At 47.6% G+C, this 6,208-nt stretch overlaps 1 protein-coding gene across 1 annotated transcript in view; it reads right to left on the bottom strand.

Annotated features, from left to right (window-relative positions):
* The window catches only part of LOC104980339 (laminin subunit alpha-3-like), a 148,476-nt gene that overhangs the window by 106,147 nt on the left and 36,121 nt on the right, over positions 1-6,208 (bottom strand). The gene's annotated exons all lie outside the window — the stretch shown is intronic.

The following is a 6,208-nucleotide window of genomic DNA, read 5'->3' as shown; positions in this document are numbered from 1 at the left end:
CAAAAAAAAAAAAAAAAAAAAAGTCAGCTGATGTCACTCAAACCCCCAGCCTGAGACAGATAATCTACTAGAACAAAGGAACATTGGAGAGTTTCCTAAAGGAGATTTTTACAAAGAAGTGAGCAGGGGTGACAGATAAGAGCATCTCAGAGCCCTTTCCACTCCAGACCTGACGGGCAAGGACAGGAAGCAGATACTGGAGCTGAGACAGAGCTGTAGCACTGAGATCCTACATCAGTGGGGAATAGACACCCCTGCCTCACTCCCCTCCTGTCCTCTGAGCACGTGCTTCTGTGCACATCCCACTGGCCAGACTCTGCCAAGAACCTGAGCTCAAGGAGAATATGATGCTGCCCACTAAGGCCGGCTGCTTCAGGCCCTGAGTGGGATGGAGAGTGGCTGGAGGGAGAGAGGGAAACCATTCCGGTCACGGAGGCTCGGGGCTACACTCTGAAACAATTAGCAAACACATCTTGAACTGGCTAACCAAATCTGAGCCAGAGAAGAGACTTGCGGCCACAGAAAGGAGAAGCAGACTTCAGGACTAGCATCAACAACACTCAATAAAAATGACAGTTAATGGTCTGCTGCTGCTGCTGCTGCTGCTGCTGCTGCTGCGTCGCTTCAGTCGAGTGGTGCTACTCAAAGTGTGGGCCCCAGACTCACCCACGGAGCAACAAGGACAGAACCCAAGGGCAAGCGGGAGAAACCTTCGTAACAATTGAAAAGAAAAAATTAGCATCTGTTGAATCTAATTTTCAAATGACGCTTGTATTTTGAGGACATCCCTGGTACCTCAAATGGTAAAGAATCTGCCTGCATGCAGAAGACCCAGGGTTCAATCCCCGGGTCGGGAAGATGCCCTGGAGAAAGAATTGGCAACCCACTGCAGTATTCTTGCCTGGAGAATTCCATGGACATAGGAGCCTGAGGGGCTACAATTCATGGGATCGCAAAGAGTCGGACATGACTGAGTGACTACCTTCTTTATTTTGGAAGTCTTTAGGCTTTATTTTTCAATTCATTTTTCTATGAATTCATTTTTACTGAATTTTACAAAGGCAGTGGTCTGAAACCGTTTAGAAATGTTTGTTTTTTAAAAATGGGTCCTTTGTCACAGACACTTTGAGAGGCATGGTCTAAGCAGTGCTTCTCGAATCTTCACGTGCCCTTGGGTTGGGTGGTGGTTTGTGCAGCCTCAGGGACAGGAGGGCACCACAGGCTGGAGGGAATGACAAGAGAAGGGAGGAGAGCAGAGGCTAAGGCTGAGCACCGGCTGCCTGGGAGAGTCATAAAACGAGTCCAAACCACAGCATCCTAGCAGCCAGGGCAAGGTGTCAGCCCCGCCTGTCCTCAACACCAGCCCGTTGCAGGTCCAGCCCTGCCCAGGCCTGAGCAGAGCTGGGGAGATGCCTTCGCCCTGAAACACAGGAATTTATAAAACGTCTGCCCTTCACCCAGTCTCCCTGCCCTGACCTCCCTCGGCAGTTAAGAAGGCTACACTCTCTGTTCTCCTTGCACCCTACCTGATGTCAGCCAGGCCCTGGGCTTTGCTCTGTCACCCTGACGCTACCTGCCCCCTGGCTCTGCCCACCTGCACCCTCTGATAAGAGACCCCGGCCTGAATTCACTCAGCTGGGACCTCCAGGATGTGGTGACACAGATCCTGAATCAGAAAGAGTACACTGCATCCTTCCACCCTCCCAGGCTCCGAGGCCCTAGTGTGCCCCCTTCATCTCACCAGAGCTCCTGGGACTTCATGTGCTTAGAACCAGCCACGCAAAGATGGCAAGAGGCTCCTGGGCCAGGGCGATAGTGAGAGGCAAGGGAAAGACCCCAGCATTCACTCCGGTTATTCCATGATGTTGAGAAACTGTGAAGGTAAACCTGCGATCTCATTGTTCAGGAAGCTTAAAGCACATGGCTCAGAGCTCATCACGGACGATGCACTGAGTCAGGAAATTCCTACATGGCAGAGTCTACATTAGGGGTTTGAGAATTAAAGAGGAGTGCAAATAGCACAGGAGCTTGCCATTAAGTTAGAGAGACAAGGAGCGTGAAGCAACTCATCTGCAGGCTAAACGCCAAGGAGACCTCGCGTGGAAGACTGGCAGGAACCGTGGATGGGGTGGAGGGGCGTGAAGTTGGGGCCCCTGGTCTGGAGGGAGCTGCAGGGTCCCAGGAAGTAGGACATCCACGCTGTCTGCATCTCAAATCCACATGGGGACCAGGCTGGTGGGCAGGGCTGGAGCCAGGCAGGGAACCTGGTCCTGATGAAGCCCTAACCCTCCCACCCAGCTCCTCAGGCCACCACTCTGGGGTTGGAGGGGCGGCTGGGGACCCACATAGCATCCCTCCTGAAGGCGGGCAGTGACCACAGGAAAAGGAGGTGGTTTGGTTTGATTCCCATTTTTCTCTAAAAGAAGGAAATACAATGGAAGAATGGAAAGGAAAAAAACAAAAGTGAAGAGAAACCACAGAAACAGGAGTAGGGAGAGGAGAGGTTTTGGGAAGAAAAGAGTAAAAAGAGGATGCGTGGTGACACAGGGAGGCTCCAGGGCCACTGGCGGGAGGAGTGGCAGAGGCTCTGGGGTGGGGGTTCTGGGGGACAGTGGGCAGTGGAGAGGAGGGGCCGGGGCCAGGGCTCCCCCGAGACATTATATTTAACTCAAACTCTCATTGGAACCACTGTGAAGAATTCACGAAATTCAGTTTTTCCTTATATATGCTTGCCAATAATAGTAATAGGAAAACTGCCATGACTGAAAGCCAAAATATGCCTGAAATCATGAGTTTCACAAGGGAAGAAACAATTTTCAAGATTAGCTAAAGAATAAAAAGGTTCTTTAAAATTTTTTTTCCATTTACTGGGCATTTTCTGATTCTGTTGGCATTAAAGATCTCTAGCAGGCTGACCTCATTCCAGGAGGAGCTGGTCAGAAGCTTATATTTTGGGGGGTGGAGGATGTCAGGAAGCTCCAAGTAAGCTTTTCCATCAACACGTCCAATTCCACCGGGAATAACTGTGCCTTTTGTCATCACTGTATTGAGCTCTTCTTTATTCCCCAAAAGGAAAGATTTTCCAATTGCTTTACTGTTTTTCTAACTCTAAAAGTAATACATGTGCTCAGTGAAAAAAACACAAATATAACAGCCAACACGAATTGAGTTCTCATAGTGTGAGAGGCATAATTTTAAGAATTTTTCTCTTAACAAGTTTTTATTTATTTAACTTTTGCCCATACCTTGTGGTATGTGGGATCTTAGTTCCCTGACCAGGGATCAAATCCACAATCCCTGCATTGGAAGGGGGAGTCTTAACCACTGGACCACAGGGGAAGTCCCTTTAAGGGTTTTTCTGTATTACATCATTAATTCCTCCCAACAACCTTATGAGGGTGGTTCTAGGTTCATCCCCAGGTCTCAGATGAAGAAACTGACTCCAAGACATTAACCAGAGGGCCCAGCATCACACAGCTAGAAAGTTCTGGAGCCAGATTTGCACCCGTGTAATAAGAGTGATGGATCTGAATCACACTGTAAATTGGATTCACAGAAGAAAGTAAAATTGACCAATAATCCCTCCATCCAGAGAAAGCACTGTTAGCATTTTAAATACCCTCTTGCCTGACTTCTTGCTTTGCTCATACACAGAGATAAAATGTCATCATACCATACTATATACACAGCATACCTAAAGTTTGATTATTTTTTCTTTACACTATAGCACAAACATCTGTCAGATCAATAAAGACTCCCCCCTCTGTGGCAGCCTTCCTATGGTTGCCAATTAATCCATTCGATGCATCAATTCCCTTACTGGATGTGAGATTGCTGTTTCCCACGTTATCTAATTATGAACAATGCTCCCAAGAATATCTTTGCTCAAACGTTTTGAGCATTTATCTCCTGCACTGGCAGGCAGGTTCTTTACCACTAGTGCCACCTGGGAAGCCAAACGTTTTGAGCATTTACCTCATTATTTTCTTAGGATCAATTTCTAGAAGTATTAGTTCCATGACGAAAATAGATAACAATTTGTTAAGGTGCAAATATTCTAGGAAGCTTCAGTCCTGAGCTTCCAGAACTTTACTGAGAATAGATCGATAGATTCTTCACTCACTTGGAAGAGACAAGGCAGTGTGAGCTTATTGGAAGCCTAGAAGAGGAGAGAGGGAGGGACGTCAATGACAACTTCTCTAAGTAATAGCAGTAATAGTCTACGCCTGCATGGTGCTTCACAAGAATCAAAGCATGTTCACATACATTGTTCATAAGCATTTCCAGCCACAGCAGGGAGCCTCTGCCACACACAGAGGAGACCCTGCCAGGATGGCAGGACCCCAGCCTGTCTGGGTTCTGTGCCTCAGTCTCTTTCCCACCCTGACCATCACCATGGGACCAAAGGCTGGCACAGCAGCCTAGACCCTTCCCAAGAAGCCAAGTGGCTCTCCTCTGGTCAATTCCTAGTTCTACTTAATTCCATACCAGTACCTTGGCATGCCATCTTCCCTATGTCTTCTTAACTGCATGGCCAACCCTCAAACAGGATTAACCTTTTCTGGAAAGCACTGAGGGTTTTGGTTCTGTTTATTTTTCTCTTGGCAGCAGGAGCCATGACCCTTGGAGTTCTCGAGCAATGAACCTCATCATATATTTTCCATCCAGCTCTTTGAGAGACAAATTCCATGTGGGTTGATGGACAGCTGGAGGGTGTGGGGGCTAGCCCTCTAGTGCCTCCTCCTGGACTGTAGGCCTCATCTTCTCATGGGAGGCCAAACCCTGGTATCACCCTTCCTGACAAGAAAAACCCCTCTGACTACTCTGCAGTGGCTGTAATCCTGACATATAAGCACATGCCAGAGTCACAATAGTGCGTGACTCAGGGTGACCTGGTAAGCATCACCAATGAAGTCACAGTGACCTCTGTTCAGCACTTGATCATATTAACTTGTATTGGTAGCGAGTTTGGGAGAAAATTCCAGTAGGAAAGTGTTGCTCTTTTCTAGTACACTTTCCGTTCCTGCTTCTGATTCTTGGTTTATGTTGTCTGACTATAGTCTACTGAATGTTTGGGGTGGAAACATATTTTACTCATTTTCTGTTATGTCTGTTTTACTTGTGGTGCTGGTTAAATGCGAACTAGCAAATGTAAATGTTAGGGATATTTAAAAAATACAGCAGAGCTGTTCATGGTTAGAGCAAGACATATAACAAACGGGATAATATAAAAAGAACACTCTCGAAATTTTTCTTTCCATTTTCATCACATTTTGGGGACGAAGGACCTTCCAGGACTTTTTAAGTCTGTGGATAAAAAGAATAATATTATATGCTCCTTGACCTTAAGGACTCTTGAGAGTCCCTTGGAGAGCAAGGAGATCAAACCAGTCAATCTTAAAGGAAATCAACCCTGAATATTCATTGGAAGGACTGATGCTGAAGCTGAAGCACCAATACTCTGGCCACTTAATGTAAACCTGACTCATTGGAAAAGACCCTGCTAAGCTAAGTTGCTTCAGTCGTGTCCGACTCTGTGTGACCCCATAGATGGCAGCCCACGAGGCTCCCCCGTCCCTGGGATTCTCCAGGCAAGAACGCTGGAGTGGGCTGCCATTTCCTTCTCCAATGCATGAAAGTGAAAAGTGGAAGAAGTTGCTCAGTCGTGTCCGACTCTTCATGACCCCATGGACTGTGGCCCACCAGGCTCCTCCATCCATGGGATTTTCCAGGCAAGAGTGCTGGAGTGGGGTGCCATTGCCTTCTCTGGGAAAAGACCCTGATGCTGGGAAAAATTGAGGGCAGGAGGAAAAGGGAGCAGTTGAGGATGAGATGGTTGGATGGCGTCACTGACTCAATGGACATGAGTTTGAGCAAACTCTGGGAGACAGTGAAGGACAAGGAAGCCTGGTGTGCTGCAGTCCATGGGGTCAAAAAGAGTCGGACACAACTTAGCAACTGAACAACGACAACTTTAAGGAGCTCACGGTGTAATGGGCCTACATGACACAGCATATACAGCAAGTGCCAGGGGAGGTTTCCAGCAGGGGATACCTGAGTTACCTGGGAAAGGAGGTAGCCAGAGCAGGTGTGGAGCAAAGGTATTCCTAAGCACCATGAACAGCACCCAAACAAGGTCACAAAGCTGGAAATGTCACAGAGGGTTTGAAAGTGAAAGTGTTAGTCAGTCATGTCCAACCCCGTAGAC

This window comes from Bison bison, unplaced genomic scaffold (assembly GCF_000754665.1).
Source record: "Bison bison bison isolate TAMUID 2011002044 unplaced genomic scaffold, Bison_UMD1.0 scf7180017864498, whole genome shotgun sequence".
Classification (NCBI taxonomy): domain Eukaryota; kingdom Metazoa; phylum Chordata; class Mammalia; order Artiodactyla; family Bovidae; genus Bison; species Bison bison.
The sequence above is the reverse complement of the archived record's forward strand: the minus strand, read 5'-3'. Positions and strand labels throughout refer to the sequence as shown.